The sequence below is a fragment of the Lissotriton helveticus genome, chromosome 1_1, assembly GCF_964261635.1.
Source record: "Lissotriton helveticus chromosome 1_1, aLisHel1.1, whole genome shotgun sequence".
Classification (NCBI taxonomy): domain Eukaryota; kingdom Metazoa; phylum Chordata; class Amphibia; order Caudata; family Salamandridae; genus Lissotriton; species Lissotriton helveticus.
Genome location: NC_136057.1, coordinates 1,553,247,358 through 1,553,270,823, shown reverse-complemented (window position 1 = coordinate 1,553,270,823; position 23,466 = coordinate 1,553,247,358).

Here is a 23,466-nt window from a genome sequence, read left to right as displayed (position 1 = left end):
CCGGCAAATTAAGTGTCCATTCAGAGTCTGGCTTACCCCTTAAATCTTGACACAGTGGGCCCTCAACAAGAACCCAACCTTCTCTATTCTCTCTAGAGGACTCAGTGTAGAGTCCATCAATTGTCATCTGCCAATTGTGTCTTCTCTGCTGTTTCCTCTTGATGCATGGTGGCCTCCCTTCATGGCCGCTGTCTTTGCTCTTGGCCAGAATAACCAAGACTCTACTTACTCCCGTCCTCTGGAGTTTTTATTGATTTCTATGAGCCTTTTCACATGAACTGAAGGCCTTCCAGAACAAGTCAGAGATACCTGATTTGTTTTTTGTTGAGTTCTGTTGTCACCATTTTGAAGACTCTACATTTATTAAGCATGGTTGGAGAAAGATCCGGAAAAAGGGATACTTCACTACCCCCATAGGGAGTTTTGCTTTATTTGTGTCCAATTGATGGAGCAAGGCTTCACATATACCAAAACTTGCTTGTATTAGGCCCTCCTCTCAGAAAAACCTGTAAAATATTAACCAACATGATTTGTGCATTAATATTTGCATTAGAGGACATTTCTAGTATCAAGGGTAGCTCGCCTATGTGCTTTTACTAACAGTAACCCGAGTGTCTTAAAAAGGCCGCCGAAAACGCTGGAACTGTACTGCGCATGGGTCCGCCACATCTATGTGGTGTGACGTCTTTCTGCTTTGGAGGGAATTTCTTACTTCTGCGCACTAGTGCCAGAAATGGCCGCTTCAAACCTCACATGCTAAAGCTTATGCTGCAGCTTGTACTAAGCTTGTTCGTTCTGCTTAACTATTAATGCAAAGGTTAAAATAAAGTAATGGGGTTAGAAGAGAGATAAGCGGTATACAGTGCATTAATTTATTTTTGTATTCTAATATGTTTCTGTTTGATTTTTGCAGTTAGCTCGTACTTGGGCCTGAATAGTGACACATTCTCCATCTTGGACAAAGCTGCGCTTGCGGACTCAAACTCCAAAATTGCTGAAGCATTGGCATTGAATGGCTACCAACACTCTTCTTACCCATGATGTTCCTGGGAACCTGCTCTACTGACCTCTACAGAGGAAGCAAGAAGACTCAAAAAAATACAATGTTTATCATTTGTATGCCAATATTGTTGGGAGGAATAAAGTCATGGGAAAAATAAATTGTGGCTGGAGATTTAATCAATACAAGTTAATTGAGATGATCTCATCTTAGTATGGTGTGATGACCTCTCCTCGTCTTTCCAACCAATCACTGAAGGGGAACACTTAGATTTACAACATTTAAGGGTTGTACATTGCCCTCGAAATGGTATAACTAAGGTAGGTTTAGATAGAGAAATTGTTCGACTTGTCCGAGTGGCTGACCTGTCACTGACCCGACGACTGCTATAGGTGATGGAAAGCAGAGGTGCTAGCGGAGCACTCAGTCAGAAGAATCGAGGTGTTGGTGAAAGATTATCGATTACCCAGTTGGGGTACTAATTGGCTTTTCCGAGAGAGAGAGGGGTGTGACGCTGGTGTTGCACTTGGCTGAGGTCACCTGTCCATATCTGCAACTGTCTTGTCCTGAGGGCACCTGGTAGGTCGGGAGCCTGGTTCTGTTTTTTTTGCCCCAGCCCGTGGTGAGGATTGGTCATTGCACCATTCTAGGTAAATATAATCCATGTGTTATGTCCTTGTGCTATTTCCCTTTCTCACCCTTCCCAGGTACCAATGTTTAAAGGTGTTACTGTGATTTCGTACAAACTTTATGTCCTACTGGTTATATTCTTGCTTGTAAAATTTATGGTCACGAGATTGTAGCCTTTTTTCATTTTGACTCAGAAAATCTTTCATAGATAAAACTTTTCAAACTTTCCCAGAGTCTGTGGTTATTACAGGAAAAGTAAATGTGTTTAAATATTGCCTGTTTATGCTAACTCCCTCTTCGATCCACAGGACTTATAGCAAAGGTGAGAAGGATTTGTAAGTCATGGTGTACAGGTATAAGTCCTAAAAGGACCTCTAGGCACTGATAGGTGAGTAATTCGAAATCAGTTAGGAAGGACCGCTGGTTCAAAGTGTGAATGTTTTAGGGGCCATGGTGAGTATGGTGAAATTGAGCTAGTAGGTCCCTGCCCGCTCTATCAGGATACTTTTCTGGTAGCAGAGCTATGGTTAGGGATTAGTTAAAATTAGGTAGTTAGTTGTATATCGAATAATGATTATTGATTGATTTGATTTATTTTTATGTACTAACCAAAACCTGCTCAAGTTGTTTAATGTTGTCTGGAATATCCCGGGATAAAGAAAGCGGGTGGTAAATAGAAGCCACACTGCTGTGAGGTTACCTGCCTCGAGGAAATAGGTGCGTACAGTTAGGTAAAACTTGAAGCACTAGGTAGGGTTTAAAATTTCTAGTATAAATGTGAGAGTGATTGGTAGCAAAGAAGTTCACTGGTGAAACTTTGGTTTTATATCACCTAGAAAGGGTAATTCTGAAGGAGTAGTGGTTCTTTTTGCTTAAGTGAAGAGTAAACGGAAGGTTGTTTTACTCACAGTGTTTGAAGAATAGACGGAATTAAGTTAACTAGTTGTGAAAGAAATTGTGTTTTCTTTGAATTTAGTCAATCAGGCACAGTAGCAAATATTTTCATGTTGTCAATTAATGAAATAGGTAATTACATTTGAAAAGAAATTGATTAGTCGTATTACCTTGCAAAGGAGGGAGTAAGTCGCGAGTGCTGCACTGAAGTCATAGAGAGCCATGCTGGGATTGGTAGAAACGATTCAGAAAAGGGGGTGGTGATGAACAGAGTGTCTGAATTAAGCAGACCACTCTTACCCAGTCCAAAGATCAGGGCTTGATCCATCACCGTTATTTAGCTCACTGCCCCATCCCAGCTCAGAACCTGGCTATATGCAAATTAGTCTGTCCCTGGCCCAGTGCATCATGGGAACAGGGCAGACCAAACTGTTCATCACCACCCCCTTTTCTGAATCATTTTGTCCACCATAAGCGTGGAAGGGTATACTCAGATGTGAGTCCCTTGCTCATTGCACCATCAGGATTCAAGCAAGCCGGGCCGACGAGGCTGAAATGCCAGAAACCGGTCCCCGGTAGCTTGTTTCCTTCCCAGTATAAGAATTGGCTTGGTAGTTTGGTTTGCCCTGTTCCCATCATGCACTGGGACAGGAACAGACTAATTTGCATATAGCCAAGTTCTGAGCTGGGATGGTGCAGTGAGCTAAAAAACGGTGATGGATCAAGCCCTGATCTTTGGACTGGGTAAGAGTGGTCTGCTTAATTCAGGCACTCTGTTCATCACCACCCCCTTTTCTGAATCATTTTGTCCACCATAAGCGTGGAAGGGTATACTCAGATGTGAGTCCCTTGCTCATTGCACCATCAGGATTCAAGCAAGCCGGGCCGACGAGGCTGAAATGCCAGAAACCGGTCCCCGGTAGCTTGTTTCCTTCCCAGTATAAGAACTGGCTTGGTAGTTTGGTTTGCCCTGTTCCCATCATGCACTGGGACAGGAACAGACTAATTTGCATATAGCCAAGTTCTGAGCTGGGATGGTGCAGTGAGCTAAAAAACGGTGATGGATCAAGCCCTGATCTTTGGACTGGGTAAGAGTGGTCTGCTTAATTCAGGCACTCTGTTCATCACCACCCCCTTTTCTGAATCATTTTGTCCACCATAAGCGTGGAAGGGTATACTCAGATGTGAGTCCCTTGCTCATTGCACCATCAGGATTCAAGCAAGCCGGGCCGACGAGGCTGAAATGCCAGAAACCGGTCCCCGGTAGCTTGTTTCCTTCCCAGTATAAGAATTGGCTTGGTAGTTTGGTTTGCCCTGTTCCCATCATGCACTGGGACAGGAACAGACTAATTTGCATATAGCCAAGTTCTGAGCTGGGATGGTGCAGTGAGCTAAAAAACGGTGATGGATCAAGCCCTGATCTTTGGACTGGGTAAGAGTGGTCTGCTTAATTCAGGCACTCTGTTCATCACCACCCCCTTTTCTGAATCAATGGGATTGGTAGAAACAGCGGGTGTGTAGCGATGAGAAAATTGTAAAGGAGGGGTGAGTGCAGAGAGTGAGATTCATGTCACCAGAAAAGTTGCACAATCATTAGTTAACCCCTTCGACGCTGATGACGAGCTGGGCTCGTCATGAGGTAGCCTCCTCGCACGCTCATGACTAGCCCAGCTCGTCACGTAACATGCGAATCCGTAAAACCCAGCGTACGGGCGGAAATCCTACCGCACGCATGCGGTTAACACTGCTTGTAGGTCTTATCCTCATTGGTCATTAAAATTGAGAAACACGCTGGTATTGAAGAAATATTTCTGCAAAATAAACAAACTGAATTGATTGAATTTATTGACAAATCGTACAAAATTAAATAGTGGTATATGTGGCATTTAGATCCAGCATTTATAGGAAACCGTCCTGATAGAAAATATTTAGGGTTTGCGAGAGAACAACAAATTAGAGGAAGACCTTATATCATGTATAAGAATAAAGAATTATTTTAAAAAAGACAAGCTTATTAAAACTAGAGAAGGGATTATTATTCCACCACCTAATATGCCTGCGTCATATGATGGTAGAAAGCGGCTACCACACATGTGTGTGTTTAGAAAACTGGATAGAGTACACTAAGGAAGACGGTATTTTGGCATTTCCAGAACATGGTACCTTCAATGGTAGAATTTTCTATAACTTAAGAAGTCGTATGAACAAGTTAGACCAAGATTTACACAAATTTAAACTCTAGAAGAATGGGAGACAGGTTCAGAAATGACAGAAATTTGAGTTTTTTCCCAGATTTCCGAAAGCGACAAGAGATAAGAAAATTAAAAAGTGGAGACAGTCCATGTTAGTGGAAGGATTATATCCTGTTTTTACCACAGAAGAACCATCAGGTACTAAAAGAACAGGGGAAATGAGAAATGTAATGACTAGTGGTGATTGGGATGATGATTATTTAAATGACTTGTTATTAAAAATCTGCCACCTTACCATGAAGAAACTCAGGGGTATATTATCAAGGGGTTTATCTCCGCTTTTTTGGCTTTAAAAGCAAAGAAAGCGGAGATAAAATTATCTCCCTATTACCAAGCTGTCGCTAACACCAGTTAGTGACAGCTAATAGGAGATAGCGACCATCTTGGGCCCCGCTTTGCATGTCAGTGATATTTATCACTAATGACATGCAAAGTGGGCGTGCCAAGATGTTAGCGACTGGAAACAGTCGCTAACATCGCTATCTCCTATTACCAACTTTTGGAGATATTCGCGCTAAGCGCGAATATCTCCAAAAGCTAACACCTGCCCTGAGCAGTTCTTCACCATGTTATCCAATGGGAGGTGGATAACATGGCTAAGAGCATTTGCTCGATAATGCATGAATATCGCTGACTTTTCAGCGATATTCATGCATTGCGGCCGTTTTTTATCGCATTTGCGATAAACCTTGCTAATAGCAAGGTTTATCTGCGATAAAAATCGCCGATGTGCGGCGATAATTTTTGTCTCTAAACAAGTTAGAGACAAAAATTATCGCTAGTTGTTGGTAATATGCCCCTCAGAGAGTTACTCCTAGTGCTCCGTTTTTGCAACCACCTTTAGTTCTGCAGGTTATACATGAAACCTCATCAGAAAAAGTACTTCAAGAAAGAGAAAAGGAAGCTTTAAATAAGCAGCGTAGTGAATGAATTCAGAAAATCTCTCAGTTAAATACAAGTCCTGAAGACCTGACAACACCCGTAACAATAGGTCCTGTAGTTCCTTTATATGGAGATAAACAAGCTAATCCTGAAGCTCCCGTTCTGACTACACCTTTAATACAGCCTATAAAATAAACCCTAATAGTTGATGATCAAGCAAGTGAATGTGAGTCGGTAATTTCCGTAATGGATTTACCTACACGAGAACCAGTAAGTGACTCGATCAGAAAAATTACCCCCCCATGTTCAAAGAGGTACAGATTGAAACATCCTCAGGAAAAAGGCATGCAACGTGGCTCAATGGTTAGAGCGGCAGACCCTGATGCAGAGGTCTGGCCCGGGACCAGGGTTCAATTCCTGGCTCGGCGGCTCTTGGACTCAATTTCCCCGGACCTGATAATTCTCACCTCCGTGCCTAGTCTAACTCTGTGACTCGGGCAATAGCTTGCTTAATCTCCACAACGGCCCCAGCAGCGCTTGGATGCCTGGCTTCACCTTGGGGGTGCCCAGGAGTGGACATTTCACAGGAAAGCCAGGATGCATTCCACAGCGGTATGAATACAGCGCTACGAGACCTCTGGGTAGAAGTGCGTTATATAAATACAAACACATTTACATTTACATTTACAACTGTAGTAAGTCCAGAAGAATTAGATAGATGGACTTGAAACATAGAAAAGCCAAAATCACAGTCAAAGGTATTGGACATATTCAAATTGAGGGTGGATTTAGAAGAAATGGTAGTGGGAAATGTGGGACTGGACAGAATAAACCCATTTGATAAAGATTAATTATTGTTTAATGCAGAAGTATCACTCGAAATACGAAAATATATCATGAAAAGTTAATGAGTTTGGCTTTGGAAATGGGAATTTACATTGGCAAATCAAAGGTATTGCAGAAACCTTATGGAGCTGAAATTTCTGACAAAGATTTGGAAAACATGAATGTGTCAGGTCATAAATTGTAGATAAAGCAATTGTTGTTGTTGTTGCAAAAATGGGGAGATTTAGACAAATGGAATGTTAAATGGACACAGAAAAGGAAGAGGCACAGGCAAATAAAATGTCTTCTGAGTATTTACTATAAGAAGCAGAAAAAGTCGAAAGGTTGTGTCCGATGAGGAGGTTATGTACATGTTCCTTGGTCCCTACAGGATATTTTATCATTTACTAATGATTTCCTAAAGCTTAGAGAAAAACCTGGAGAATGGTACCGACAAGTTGAAAGGTTTGTGAAAGTGTCGAAAGTGCTGTTAAAGGATTTAGATGGATTATTTGACATTGCTGTTCCAGCTGATTTGTGGACCGAGTGTAATATTACAGTAGATTGGCCAAATGATGTATACCCTAGAGACCCTAATACAGGAGCACCATCAGACGATGTTATGAAGAAGAACAATCAGGTGATAACTTACTTAAAGGGAAAGATTCCTCCAAAATAAACTGATTGGACAAAAATAGACAGAACCACCCAAAATTAACGTTGAATCTGTACATGCATATTATGAATGCCTATTGCAGGTATTTAAACAGTACAGTGGTTTAGAAAACATTGATAATAAGGGCATAACACATATTATTTATCGGTTTGTGTCTGGACTAAAACCTGAAATATCCCAAATGATTAAAGAGCATAAATTGTGTTGACAAGCAAAGCCTGTCGACGAAATTCTCAAGTTTGCAAAATACTGTGAGGACGAAATCGATAATAACCATAAGAAACTAGAAGAAAAGGTAATGTGGTCTCAAGTTAAAATGGCAGAACAACAGGAACTTCAATTAAGTCAGCAAGCAAATAATCAGAAAAGAGGGGAAGATGAAGGCGAAGGAAGTGAGGGTAAACCCAGAGGGAAAATGAGTAAAGAAGAGGCAAACAAAAAGTTTCCTTGTCATGGATGCTGAAAATTGGAGAAACAAGTGTAAATTAATACAGAATAATAATGTCCAAAATCAAAATTTAAATCCACCGACGCAGAATGAGGTGTCAATGAGACAGCTGCAACATGTAATACAGAGTCAGTTACCTCAAGCCCCTATGCCAGATTTTGTAAGTCAACCCAAATACAGTATGGACACCGGATTTCGGGAGGGAAGTGGTAAGAAAAATACGGTAACACCACAGTTTCCTTTATAGGATACACTTTTTGACGACAATACATACTGACATTGCCTGAGAGGGGGGAAGAGGATTGAGTACTTAGTGCATCCTTACCAGTAGATCAGTCAGGTCTTTCCATTGAAGGGAAAGTGGAAGGAAATGATGTTACGTTTTTGTTGGACACTGGTGCTAGCCATTCTACTGTAATACCAGCAGACATCCCAAACCTACCCCTCTCAGGAGAAGCGATCCAAGTAGTGGGTGTTTCTAATAAACAAATTAGGAAACCTATCACAGAACCTATGGAAGTCTGCATTGGCAATTTCCAAGAAATGCACAAATTCGTAGTTTGCGATTTTAACACTGTAAACTTGCTAGGAAGGGATCTACTGTGCATAATGAACTGCACAATTTTTTGTACACCAAATGGTGTTAAAATACAGACTCCAGATGAAGATGGAGTTTATAAAATTATGCTAGCCAGACAAGAAACAGAAGTTAAAAAGATGTGCCTAGAAGATTTTCCAGGAGAACTAAAAACCTTTGTTAAACCTGATGTATGGGATTTTTCACGAAAAGAAGTAGGCCTAATGGCAGATGTCGATCCCATATAGGTGACTGTGAAGGAAGGTGCAGTTTATCCACATATTCGACAGTAGAAAATGAGTCCTGAAATAAAGGCAGGAGTTGCACAAGAAATAGGGCATTTGATTGAACAGGGCATTCTAGAAGAAATAATGAGCTGTCCTTGTAATTCACCTATAATTGGCATAAAGAAACCAAACAGAAAGTACAGGGTAATCCAAGACCTCCGTAAAATTAATAAAATTGTCGTCCCATTTTGCCCAATAGTACTAAATCCAGCAGTGATTCTGTATCAAATACCATGGCGAGCCGGATGGTTCACTGTAATTGATTTATGCCATGCCTTCTTTTCTATCTGCTTCATTCAGATAGCAAATTTTTATTTTCGTTCAAATTTGACGAGCATGTTTACGTTTGGAATCATGTTCCTCGGGGGTACATGGAAAGTCCATCCATTTTTAATCAGATTCTGAAAAAGTGCCTTGAATCACTGGTGCTGCCTGGAAATTCTGTCCTGGTGCAGTATATCGATGACCTATTGTTGGCATTGAGAACAATAAATGACTGTGTGATGGATTCCATTGATTGCTGAACCATTTAGCAAAAGGTGAACATAAAGTGTCCCCGGAGAAATTGCAATATTGTACAACCTCAGTAAAATATCTGGGACACCAGATAGAAAGAGCGGTCAGAAGAGTGACATCTGAAGGAATTAAAATAATTCAAACTTACCCTAAAAGCAGAAAGAAATCAGAATGTTTCTCGGAGTTGTAGGTTACTGCAGGCTGTGGATTGAGGGATTTGCAGTGCTTGCAAAGCCATTAATTCAAATGAAAAAGAAACTAGCAAAAAACCCAGTTAAATGAGATGATGAAAGCATGACTGCCTTTTTAAAATTGTGTAACAGTCTGTGTGAAGCTCCAGCATTAGGGATGCCAGATTATTGCGAAATATTTGCACTGTTTTGTGACACAAGAGACAATTGTGCTCTTTCAGTCGTAACCCAGACCCATGGGTTAATGCGACGACCTGTGGCATATTTTTCTGCCACATTGGACCCAGTGGCATCTGAACTGCCAGGTTGTCTAAAAGCAGTAGCTGCAATGTGCATGAGTCTTGAGCAAAGCGAATCCATTGTCATGGGACATCCTGTAACAGTGTATATTCCACATTCAGTCGTGATTCTGTTAACCAGAACACGTACTCAGCACCTAACACCTAGTCGGATGACTAAATATGAAAGAATTATCCTTGGTTCAGAAAATGTGACAATAGTGAGATGCACTATTTTAAATCCAGCGACCTTATTGCCAGATTCTCACTTTGACGAAGTGAGAGAGGAAGTCGAACATGACTGTATCGACTTAACTGAATTCAGTACTGAACCTCGTGCAGACAAACAGGAAGAACGTTTAAAAGACCCAGAACATGAGCTGTTTGTAGATGGCTCATGCATGCGCCATGAAGAAGGAGGACTAAGCACTGCTTTTGCTGTATGCACACTATCAAATATAGCCGAAGCATCTTATCTCCCAGGAGTCAAGTCTGCACAAGTAGCCAAATTAATTGCTTTAATAAAAGCGTGCAAAATTGGGAAAAATTTACACTGATAGCCGGTATGGTTACAGGGTTGTGCATGACTTTGGCCAGCTGTGAATGGAAGGGAGTTCATGACTTCTTCAGGAATTCCTATTAAAATTGGACAGTATGTAAAAGAATTACTTGAAACAATCAAATTTGCCAAAGAATTGGCCGTGGTCAAGTGTGCTGCTCACCAATCTGGAACTGATAGAGTGACAGCCGGTAACCAATATGCCGACCAGGAAGCTCAACATTGTGCCAAATATAAAATGGCGATAAATAAGAAAATTGAAGCATGTGGAAACAGCTGCCAACTTATGCTATTGAGAGGTGTGAATACATGGAAGGACGTGAGAGACTTACAAAGTGAAGCAGAGCCCAAAGAAAAGGAAGACTGGCAGAAAATAGGGTCTCAGACAAGACCGGAAGATGGCATAATAGTCTATCTAGATGGCAGACCAGTAATACCTATTGTATGCTTGCACCAATGGCCAGAATGTACCATGGGGGCACACACATAGGGAGAAATGCAATTGTGAGGTTACTCAGACGGGACTGGATCAATGCGAAGTTCAGGAATATAGCAGGGAGTCTTTGCCAGAGATGCCTAACATGTCTGTGATTAAACCCTGGTAAGAAAACTGTATTGTGCCCTGGGAAAATCAGGCAAGCAGAAGGCCCCTTTATTAGATTACAAATTGACTTCATTCAGTTACCTGCTTGTCGAGGATTAAAATATGTCTTGGCCATTGTCTGCCTATTTTCAGAATGGGTGGAGGCATACCCTACCCGCAGGAATGACAGCTTAACTGTAGCCAAACTTGTTTAAGAGAACTCATTCCTAGGTTCGGTTTTCCAGTAACGATTGAGTCAGACCGAGGAAGATGATTTTAATAATGAAATAATTAGTCTAATCTGTGAAGCCTTCAAAATGGAGCAAAAGCTGCACTGTGCATACCACCCAGAGGCCTCTGGAGTGGTAGAACAATTGAATGGCACGATTAAGCAAGATTGGGGAAGATGTGTGAGTCTACGCAATTAGAATGTGCTGATGCTTTACCTCATGTCCAGATGGGACTCAGAAGCATTCCAGACAAGAAAACAGGATTGAGTCCCCATGAGATACTCATGGGAAGGGCAATGAGGCAAGCCTGTGTGCCAGGACATCAGCTGTTAACTATATCATATGATTTAGTGTAGGAGTACTGCAAAGAGTTGGCTGACCAAGTGCGTTCTAACTCTCACCAGGTTGGGGGAGACGCTGAAGCCAGACATTCAATTCCAGCACATGATTTGAACTCAGGAGATTAGGTAGTGATAAAAAATCACACCCGGGAATCTTGTCTAGCACCAAGGTAGGGAAAGCCAGAACAAGTGATACTGGTTACCACCACAGCTGTAAAGTGCAAGGGAATCCCCAACTGGATACACAAAAGTCATACTAAACGGATACCAGAACCAGACAAAGTTGAGGCTGAAGGTTGTGCAGCTGAAACGTCTCAAGAAGTTGATCCTGAAGAAGTTGACGAAGAGCAACCAAGCACCATTCAGGATGAATGGATCCCAGTGGTTGACTTACCTGAAAAAAGAATAAGAACAAGAAGCCAAACATACTTAGATAGTCAGACTGATAGTGATGACGAGATAGGTATTGAAAAAAGTACTCAGATTACAGAAATTCAAGCTAATGGTAATTGTGAGGAGGACCAGATAAGGAAAGAGCAATATACTCAGACCAACGCAACCCCTACCAGAACTCCATTGTCTGAGGAGGGACAGATAGGTACTAGTCAAGACGCACAGGCAGAAGACGATCAAGAATCTGCAAGACCTGTACAGGGCCAGACTGGATTAGTAAAACGAGTTCAGGACGAAGAAAAAACTCCAGGTCCAAAAAATTCATAACCTCAATCAGGTCAGATTATTCTAGAAGAATCCATCCAGGTGGAACAGTCAACAGTAATAAGCCCTGGACAAGGTGAGGGAGAGAGGAAACCTGAAGTTGATGAAAATCAAGTTGTGCCACAACTTAAAGAAAAAAAAAGAACATTTGAAGAATCAGAAAGCATTGTGCCAGCTAAAAGTATCAGAAAAGGTGACAAATGGCCTGGTTTTGTTAAAAGACTGAAATATCGCCTAGTGGCAATAGATGAAGAACCTGAACAGGTGGACGAAGTAACCAGTCCAACTGAAGTATCTACAAGCAATCAAAGAAGGAGTCAAAAGATCTGGGTTTAATCCATCACTGTTCTTTAGTCCACTCTGCCAACCCAGTTCAGAAATGGCCATATGCAAAACAGTCTGACCCTGTGCCTCATGGGAACAGTCCAGCCCGAACTGCCAAGCCATGCCTTCCCTGGACCGGAAACAAGCTTCCTAGGACCGGTTTCTGGCATTTCAGTCGTCTTCGGCCAGGCTTACTTCAATCCAGTGGCAAAGTGAGCAAGGGACTCACGTCTGAGCATACCCTGCCAACTTATGGCGAACAAAGCGGTACAAAGGGGGGTGGTGATTGACGGAGCTAAAGGGAACTACGTCATCATTGAAGATTTTGAGAATTTGGAAATCAGTGATGAAAGTGATGAAGATTTGATTGCTGATCAAATTATTGAAGAAGTGAGGCCAACTTGAGATAAAATCACAGGTGTATTCTGTGTAAAATTCTCAAAGAGGGGTTAAGCCTCCTTAATTAAAATGGCTGATAAAAGAGTTACTAGAAATTCTAAAAGGAGTTGTATAAAGACATGCTGTAGGATATGTATGTGTAGTGTGTTTGTAGTACTGGTAGTATGGCGAGGACTAACCATAGCAATACCTTAATTGATGGCTGCTAAACAGAATGACACTATTGTACACGGAAAGATAGCGCACCACAAACAAGATAGATTAGACTTATAAGCACCAGATGAAATAGAATTACATCACGTTAGAAACAGAAATGAAACTGATATGAATGTATTTGCTAGTCTATTAGTACATTATGTTGAGACTATGCAAATTAGTGATTGTTATGTCTGTATGAAATTACCCACTTCAGTAGCTGAAGGTGTTACCTACCACCATTTAACCCTGACCTATGGTATTTCCTGTAGCATATTAACTAGCCTGTTTTACAAAACTGGAAGGTTACATTATTACTATTCTGACATAGATCCCATTTTCTCTGAAATTCCTATTCGTAGAAGAATAAATCCTGTCCTAAGTAGTAAAGACTCACAATTCATTGGTGAATATTTTCTAACAATGGAAACCATAGATATAGCTGATGCACACAAAGACAATTTAACATGTAAACTACACGAAGAAGAGAAGATATTTTAAAATTTAGTAGAGAAAAGGAGACAGGATTTCCATAAGAAAGCCACTGAACCGAAACCCCAGATACCCAATTGGGCAGAAAGGGAGGACTTTATGGCAACTAGCAAACCTCATGCTACTATGTCTATGGACTTTGAAAAGAAGGGGAAAATCTGTCTCCATAGAAAGAAAACTGAGTATACCATTGTATTCATCGTTTCCAGTGAATGTGAACACAAGTTCCTCATAATTGGGGGATGGGGACTAAAAGGGGAAACTGATCCAGTATTTCCTGGAGTTTATTACATTTGTGGGAACAAAGCTTATGTTAAGCTGCCTGATCATTGGTATGGGAGTTGCTATTTCGGAATGGTATTCCCAAAAGTGTACCATGTAAAAAGAATCACTGGAAGCAATGAACACGAAAGTGAACTAACAGGATATAAAAGAGCAAGTTTTGCAGAAATTGTAGGTGATATATTTAGTGCATTGATACCTTCAGTGGGAGTGGAACTGAATACTCAAAGAATCTGTAAATTGTCTACAGTGGTGGATGGATTATTGACTGACTCTGCTGGAGGATTCTTATTGATCACTACTCAATTGGTTGCGATCAGATCAATGGTTTTACAGAATCGACTTGCTCTTGACATATTATTGACAAAAGAGAATGGAGTCTGTAGAATGTTGGAGGCGCAACATTGTTACACTTACATACCTGATAAAAGTGTTGAAATTGGAAGGTATGTAAGAAATATTACTCATTGGGAAGAAAAACTTAAACCACTGGAAGTTGATAGTGCATGGTAGAGACTAACTGATGATCTCCTATTGGTAATTGGATTTCTAATGTAGGTAGACGTATTGTAGGTAAAGTACTGATGCCAATAATGGGAATATCACTAATTATTTTGGTGATAATGATTTGGTGCAAATGCTGCAGATATGGAAAAAGATATACAGTAAATGAGAAAAAGAAGAAAAGAAAAATATATGAAATTCAAATGAAAGAACTAAAAGGGGACATATATAAGAGAATGAAAGTTTACAAGAGTAAAAAGGAGAAGAAAACTCCCAAAGTAATTGAAGAAATTGAACTGGGAGAATGTTGAAGTTGGCATCTGGTTCCTTAATTCGTGATTATATAAGACATCATCAAAGAGGGGATTGATGGAGCAAGGTTTCACATATACCGAAACTTTCTTGTATTCAGCCCTCTCAGAATACCCTGTACAATTTAACCAACATAATTTGTCCAATAATATTTGCATTACACAACATTTCTAGTATCTAGGGGAATCTCGCCTATGTGCTTTTACTAACAGTAACCTGAGTGTCTTAAAAAGGCCGCCGAAAACGCTGGAACTGTACTGCGCATGCATCCACTACATTTATGTGGTGTGACGTCTTTCTGCTTTGGAGGGAATTTCTTACTTCTGTGTACTAGTGCCAGAAATGGCCACTTCAAACCTCACATACTAAAGCTTATGCTGCAGCTTGTACTAAGCTTGTTCGTTCTGCTTAACTTTTAATGCAAAGATTAAACCAAAGTAATGGGGTTACAATAGAGATAAGTGGTATACAGTGCAATCATTTATTTTTGTATTCTAATATGTTTCTCTTTGATTTTGCTGTTAGCTCATACTTGGGCCTGAATATTGGCATATTCTCCACTTTGGACATAGCTGCGCTTGCGCACTCAAACTCTGAAGTTACTGAAGCATTGGCATTGAATGGCTGCCAACACCCTTTTTACCCACGATGTTCCTGGGAACCTTCTCTACTGACCTTTAAAGATGAAGCAAGAAGAAACAAATAAATACAATGTATATAATTTGTATGCCAATATTGTTGTGCGGAATAAAGACATGGGAAAAATAAATTGTCGGTGGAGACTTAATAAATACCAGTCAATTGAGATGATCTCATCTTAGTATGGTGTGATGACCTCTCCTCATCTTTCCAACCAATCCCTGAAGGGGAACACATAGATTTGCAACATTTAGGGGTGATACATTGCCATCAAAATGGTATAACTAAGGTAGGTTTAGATAAAGAAATTGTCCGACTTGTCCGAGTAGCTGACCTGTCACTGACAGAACGACTGCTATAGGAGATCGAGAACAGCTGTGCTGGCGGAGCACTCTGTCAGAAGAATCAAGGTGTTGGTGAAAAATTATCGATTACCCAGTTGGGGTACTAAATGGCTTTTCCGAGAGAGAGGGGTGTGAGGCTGGCGTTGCACTTAGTTGAGGTCACCTGTCCATATCTGCACCTGTCTTGTCCCAAGGGCACCTGATTAGTCGGGAGCCTGGTCCTAGTCTTTTTGCCCCAGCCCCTTGCGAGGATTGGTCATTGCACCATTCTAGGTAAATATAATCCATCTGGTATGTCCTTATGTTATTTCCCTTTCTCACCCTTCCCAGGTACCAATGTTTAAAGGTGTTACTGTAATTTCTTACAAAATGTATGTCCTACTGGTTATATTCTTGCTTGTAAAATTTATGGTCACTACATTGTGGCCTTTTTCATTTTGACTCAGAAAATCTTTCATAGATAAAACTTTTAAAACGTTCCCCGAGTTTGTGGTTATTATAGGAAAAGTAAATGTGTTTAAATATTGCTTGTGTATGCTAACTTCCTCTTCGATCCACAGGACTTATAGCAAAGGTGACAAGGATTGGTAAGTCATGGTGTACAGGTATAAGTCCTAAAAGGACCTCTAGGCACTGATAGGCGAGTAATTAGAAATCAGTTAGGCAGGACTGCTAGTTCAAAGTGTGAATGTTTTATGAGCCCAGGTGAATATGGTAAAATTGAGCTAGTAGGTCCCTGCGCGCTCTATCACCATCATCACTATGCGTTCTTTCATGGGAAAGCTTATAAGCTTGACCATGATGTCCTGTGGTGCCTCTGTTGTCTTTGATGCTTTACGTCCCACCCTGTGAGCTCATTCTCTGACAATATATAGGTTTGCAACTGCCTTCAGGACAGCTCTTAATAGCTCTGTATCACATTTGATCAATTGTCTTCCTCTGTTCCTTCCTTTAGATTGCGAATGCGGATATTCTCTCGTCTGGATCCAATCTCCAAGTCCTCACATTTGTTTGCGAGCCAAGACACTTGGGACTCAAGGTGTCATATGGTGGTGGAGACCACTTGGTCTGCTTCCGTCACCATTGCTATAAATTCCTCAGCTCTTTCATTTCACATCTGCAAGTTCATATTTATCTCCGGTTTACAGACAAAATATTGAAATTAAAATATCGATATACAATAATATCGATGTTTTAATTTCGATAGTATAGAATATCGATGTCCAAAATATCGACAGACAGAATATCGTTTTTTTAAGGTATGTATGTTACTAATATCGAATTTTACTAATATCGAAATTTTGTTTAGTGTTATGTATTTTAATGTGTTGTTTATATGTTTGTTAAACATGTTTTGTAATGTATGTTTGAAAATTTGTAAATTTGTTTACATTTTGCGTTTTAGTATCAGAGCGGGTTGTGGGTTTATAGGGGAATAGGTTGGGAAGTAATTTAATAATAATTAATTAATTAATATATGTTTGTAAATATTTTTAATTAATACTTAATTGGTAATTAATTAATATTAATTAGTTAATTAATTAATATAATTTTGTACATATTTTTAAATAATAATTAATTGGTAATTAATTAATATTAATTAGTTAATTACATTAATTAGAGTAATTTTTTTATATATATAATGTTTTGTTATTGTTAATTAATTAATTGGGAAACAATAATATTAATTAGTAAATTAAATTATTTACAGCTAATGTGCTAATATATTTACTTTATTGTTATTGTTAATTAATAATTAATTGATAATTAAATAATATTAATTATGTAATTACATTATTTAGAGTTAATGTGCTAATATATTTAATGTGTTGTTATTGTTAATTAATAATTAATTGGTAATTAAATAATATTAATTATGTAATTAAATTATTTAGAGTTAATGTGCTAATATATTTAATTGTTTGTTATTGTTAAATAATAATTAATTGGTAATTAATAATTATTAAGTGAATAAATGATATGATTTATTTTTGTGTAGTGGGTTGTGTGTTTATAGGGGGATAGGGTGTGATATAATTAAATGTAATTAATTAAAGAGATTGTAATTTTCTTTGGTATTTATTGTTAATTAATTAGTAAATAATATGTGTTATTTAGTTCATTTATAATGACATCAATTTAGTAATATCAATTGTTATTAATTGATTAATTGAAATTTATATTAATTGTCTTTTTTATATGTGTAGTGTGTTGTGTGTTAAAGTGGGAGTAGTGTGGGAATTAATTTTTACCCCCATGCTATCCAACGCTTTCCCTACTGTTGCACCCTCTGGAGTGTGAATAGTAATTTTTACCCCTACGCTATCCACCGGGGAAACAACCTTTACAACGCAACTTTTACAACGCACTACCATTACAACAAAATTTTTACAACGCAAAAACCATTACAACGCATGTGTTTACAACGCATGTTTTTACAACGCAGGTACCTTTACAACGCATACCATTACAACGTAAGTATAGGTAAGTATATAATAATATTTTAAATTTTATATGTTTTAGTTTTTTAAGGGGTATTTTTAGGGTTCAGGGTCAGTTTTCAGTTTTTGGGTAAAAGGGTATTTTTAGTGTTCAGGGTCAGTTTTCAGTTTTTGGGTAAAGGGGTATTTTTAGGGTTCAGGGTCAGTTTTCAGTTTTTGGGTAAAGGAGTATTTTTAGGGTTCAGGGTCAGTTTTCAGTTCTTGGGTAAAGGGGTATTTTTTGGGTTCAGGGTCAGTTTTCAGTTTTTGGGTAAAGGGGTATTTTTAGGGTTCAGGGTCAGTTTTCAGTTTTTGGGTAAAGGGGTATTTTTTGGGTTCAGGGTCAGTTTTCAGTTTTTGGGTAAAGGGGTATTTTTAGGGTTCAGGGTCAGTTTTCAGTTTTTGGGTAAAGGGGTATTTTTAGGGTTCAGGGTCAGTTTTCAGTTTTTGGGTAAAGGGGTATTTTTAGGGTTCAGGGTCAGTTTTTAGTTCTTGGGTAAAGGGGTATTTTTTGGGTTCAGTGTCAGTTTTCAGTTTTTGGGTAAAGGGGTATTTTTAGGGTTCAGGGTCAGTTTTGGGTTTTTGGGTAAAGGGGTATTTTTAGGGTTCAGGGTCAGTTTGGGGTTTTTGGGTAAAAGGGTATTTTTAGGGTTCAGGGTCAGTTTTGGGTTTTTGGGTAAAGGGTTATTTTTAGGGTTCAGGGTCAGTTTGGGGTTTTTGGGGTACAGGCGTACAGGGTAAAAATAAAATAAATTTATTTTTAAATTAAATCAATTAAATGAAATTAAAAAAATAAAATTACATTAAATTATTACGTTTTTAATTTATTTTAAATGTATATGTATTAGTTTTAATTTTTTAATTATGTTTTAATGTTTTTATTTAATATTTGTAAAATTATATGTATTTAAAAATTATTTTTACATTATTATTTATACATTTTAAAAAAGCAATTTTAATTTCGATATTTTTGTACTACGATATTAATTTTTCGATATTTTTGTACTTACCTTTATTAAGATATGACTCCGATATTTTTGATTTCGATATTTTTGTGTCGATATTTTTGTATGTAGATATTCTGTCTGTCGATATTATGTCAGACATTCTTTATCTCCACCACATCTTTTCTGATTTTGGCAAGCAGGTTTCATGAAAGTTTTTTTCCAGTTTCTGCTTCATCTCAGTGAGGCATGCTTTGAGGTTCTCTTTACTCCAGGAAGGCCCTTTCCCCGCCATGGTCTGTTGTGGGTGCCAATGTCATCGTAAGAGCCAGTCTCTCTGTAGAAGTAGCCTCTGACCTCTTTTTCACATTGCTTTCATGCCTAGGGCATTGTCCTTCATCTCTTTTCCCACTCAGTGGGTCCCCCTGCCAATATATTGGAAAGCAGGACCCCACGCATCAGTGAGATGCATCACCGAGCCACATTACCAAATGGACAGAGGGTTCACTCATCCCGGCTTATCATGGGCAGGTGGTTCCGCAGAATTATGGTACTTTTAGCCTACCTCCCAGGGCCTAACCAGGAGTCTTGGGCTTTCTTAGTCTCCGTCCCCTAACGGCAATAGAAGAAGCCCACCATCGATGCTCATGGTGTGTGTGGGGGGATTGTGCAGTGCTGGGACCCTCCTACACTTGCTTCTATGGCTCACTCATCTCAGAGAAATGTTAAAAGAGATTTCTGTCTGGTGCAGTGAGTTTGCTTATGCCTTTACAGGTGGGGGCTCGGCACTGCAAGTCATCCTCCTCAGCCAGTCTGCTCTTATATGTCGTGCTCGCAGACATTTTGCTTCCGCTCCTCCAATGCTCCATGCAACCTACTGAACTGGTGTACTGATGTTCAGGCATCCGCCCCCTTGCCCAACACCCAGCCAGCTGCTTCTAGGCCATACTTTAATTCATCTTGTTTGTTGGAGGTCTATTCTCAGGCTGGCTGGTTCGCCCCACAGCACTCTCGCCCTCAGCCATTGTGACGTTCCTCTCTCCTCTGGGAATGTCCCGCAAGTCCGCTGCATGGCATCTCACAGCCTGTCGCATCTCCGTGTCTCACTCCATTGCCTCTTGCCTGGGCAGCAAGCTAATACTTTCAGGAGGAGGTGTTAGGCTATTCCAGCGCCATTGCAGTCAAGAGGTGGCTCGCATTTTGAACTCTCTAGCCACAGGGAGGAGCGGGTCGGGGAGGAGCTGATCGCATCTTACCCTCAAGTCCCTGATAAGCTATTTTTAAACACAGCAGACCCCACCCACCCTCCCAAGGTCAGTAACAGGAGCAGCTGCACTAGTCCCACAGTCCTAAAACTGGCCCTGGTACCCTACAACCTCCCCAAAGGACCCTCCATAAGTAGTACAATGGCAAAGTACTGTGCTGTGAAGCAGCGTGCCCTAGAAAGGAGAGAGACTACCTTCCAGAAGCAGTACAATGACAAGACACTACACTGAGATGCTGTCCCTACAAAAGAGTCAGGGGACCACCCGCAACTAGTGAAATGGAAACCAGGTACTGTATCATGATTCCGCATGCTACTGCAATGGAGCGAGAACGTTTACCAAAAGGTATTTCCTTGGCCACAAAAGGCAGCAGCATCATTATATAACTGCAATGATATCCGGGTGTCCAGTCTCGTCTGGTGCCTTCAAGGTACCTACTCACAGTGTAGACTGTCTCTGACTTTCAAATATTTAAAATACATGTTTCGGAAAAAAGGGCAGGTAAGATACTTTTGACCATTAAGCCATCTATTGCATTACATATCTGGAAATTATCTTTATTTATTAACTCCAAAAATCAAAATCAGAGCATGTGTCTTCCATCTCCCTCCCAATGCTGAGCAGACACGTCATTTAATATCCAGACAGTTAATTGAATTACAATCAACTAAAATGAACACAGTCTTTTATTAACAAAAGAAATAAAAACATGTTTTAATAAATATAAGCCAACACTATCTATCATGCAGTGAAAAGTAATTAGGAATTGATGAGCACGTAATAAACGTTAATCTAAGTCATTAAGAGGAAAAATGTAATTAACCAATTACGCATCCAAGGTCAGTTTCCTATTTAGCGATATGGTGCTTCTAGCTTTTAAGTCACTCAGGATCCATAGAGCTTCTTCCTCAAGATTAAATATTCATGTCTCAGATGAAATAATTCATTGTTAAACCTAGTGTTAAACTTTAACTAATTACCAAGCCAGTTTCTAAGGCCCTTATTTTTAGAATTTTGGTGTTTGCCCTGTGCCAAATTGAAAGGGCAGGAATGCACAGTACTTATACAATATGAAGCATTCCTGTCCTTTCTCCCTCCTCTGGTGGCTTTTCGGCAGCCTAGTGCCAATGGCAGCTTAGCATCAACGTAGGCACCCTTGTACATAAATGCAGGATTGTTTTTGTGCAAAAAGGGACACCTTCCTGCACATAAACAATCCTAAGAGACATTTTCCTCTTTCTTTGTGTGCTGCATAATGCAAATGCAGCACAGATGAAAAGAGGAAAAAAGAGGAGAAATAAACGTATCTCTCCTCATTGCACCTCACCTCTGGAGGCATTTAGATTTGGCACTCTCCCAGGTTCACATGATTTTGTAAATCAGGGGCAGCATCAAAATCCATGTGTGTTGCATGGGAAAACCCACTACAGAGCCCATGGAATGTCTCCTGAGTGCAGAGTAACGTGATGCAGCAATTTCCGGTGCATTGCCATACTCAAGATTTATGAGGCCACTCATAGGCACACAGTGTGGCTTTATGTGGCTTCGTAATTTGGATTGAGAGCCCTGCGTTATGCATGTACCACTTTACATGGTGCAAACGTGACGCAGGGCTCTCAAAAAACAGTCCCTTTAGGGCTTTATTTATGAAATTATTGTATGGGGCAGCGCAGCAAAGTGCTCTACACCAAAGTGAAAGGGAATACATGTACCATATTTTAGCACTACACTGCCTTTCTGTCCTTTCTTCTTGTGCTGGTACCATTTCAGCAGCCTAGCGCCAACGTAGACACCCTTGCACCACAGTGAAAGGGTACTTTCGTAACATGCAGGGTTGTTTTTGTGTGGAAAGGGGCACCTTCCTGCACAAAAACAAATCTTAGAGGCATTTTCCTCTTTTCATATGTGTTGCAGAATGCAGAACACATGGAAAGAGGAAAAAATGAGGAGAAATGAACATATTACTCATTGTTAGCCTCACCCAGGGAAGCATACCGATTTGGTGCTTCCCTAGGTTCACATCACTTTTTATATCTGCTGCAGCATCAAATTCCATGGGTGCTACATGGGAAAACCCACGCAATGCCCATGGTAAGCCTCCCAGGCGGAGAGTAAGCTGACGCAGATATTTGTGCAGCGTCGCCTTCTCATGATTAGGGCTACCGGTTTTATGGTATTTTTTTTTTTTACACTTCCGTGTGTGTTTATCCATATTTATTTTTTGATCATTTGATCTGTATTTATCCACATTTTATTTTCTGGTAAGCAAAAACATAAGATGCAGCTTGTATTTTTTCACATTTATTCCAATAGGCGATGCACGCTTGTTGTTATAGGTTTAGATAGATGATGTAAATGGGTTACTGCTTTTAACAGAGAGATCCTTTTGTTACTTGTAGTTCATAAATTGCAGTTCTCCTAATGTAAGCCTCTTTGTCTTATGTCACAAATCATATACATTGATTTACCCACATATGATTTATTGTCAATGTATGATGTAAAGCGCTCTGACACCTTGCATTATGATGAGTAGGGTTATAGTTCTATAAAATAAATAAACACAATAGTGGAATTTATATTGTTATTTGTGTGAATCCTAGGACAGACCAACATATCTAACATTCATACAGTGCTTGAATATCTCTTGGCTCCAGGGACTGAACAAAGTCAAAAGCAGGCCTCTCAAGTATCTGTCAAGTGATAAGCTGTGTGCATTTGTTTTCTCTCAATTGCTTTTAGGTATACATCTTCCTCCTCACCGGCCCCCACACCCCATAGCTCCCAGCCAGGATACTTAAACAAAAGGAGGCCTGATGGGTCCTTAGTGTTGACCCCTGTTATGGGCTCAGCTGAAATGTGATAAGCCCTTTCCCGTCCTGCACTTGGACAGGCATGTCTTCTCTTCGCAGACAGCAGCAAAGGTAAACATTATTATTGGCATTTTTCAGGTTCTATTTATAAATACAGGCAAAAGAATAATATTTTTCTGTTGGTATTTATATGCAGTAATTAGTTTAAACGGAAAACCAGAAGCCTCACTCATGATTTATAAGGCCACTCAAAGCCAAGCAGGGTGGCCTTGCATGGCTTCATAAATTGAAATAAGAACCCTGCGTCATGCATGTACTACTGTATGTGATGCGAAAGTGACACAGGGCTCTCATATATAAGCCCCTATGTCTCTTGAGGTTGCTATTTCAGTAGAGTTTGTAATAGTGCCTTTGTTTTTTTTTCATTTTAGTACTTTAACTTTTTACAGTTGAATATTTTAAAACATATACAAGCTGCTGGGTTTGGGTCATTTCTTTGCTGGGTCAAGCAATAGACTTGATCATACACTACAGAACTACACAATTACTGGGTGATAGTACCACCAGGGGAAATACCAACAAAACTGGGG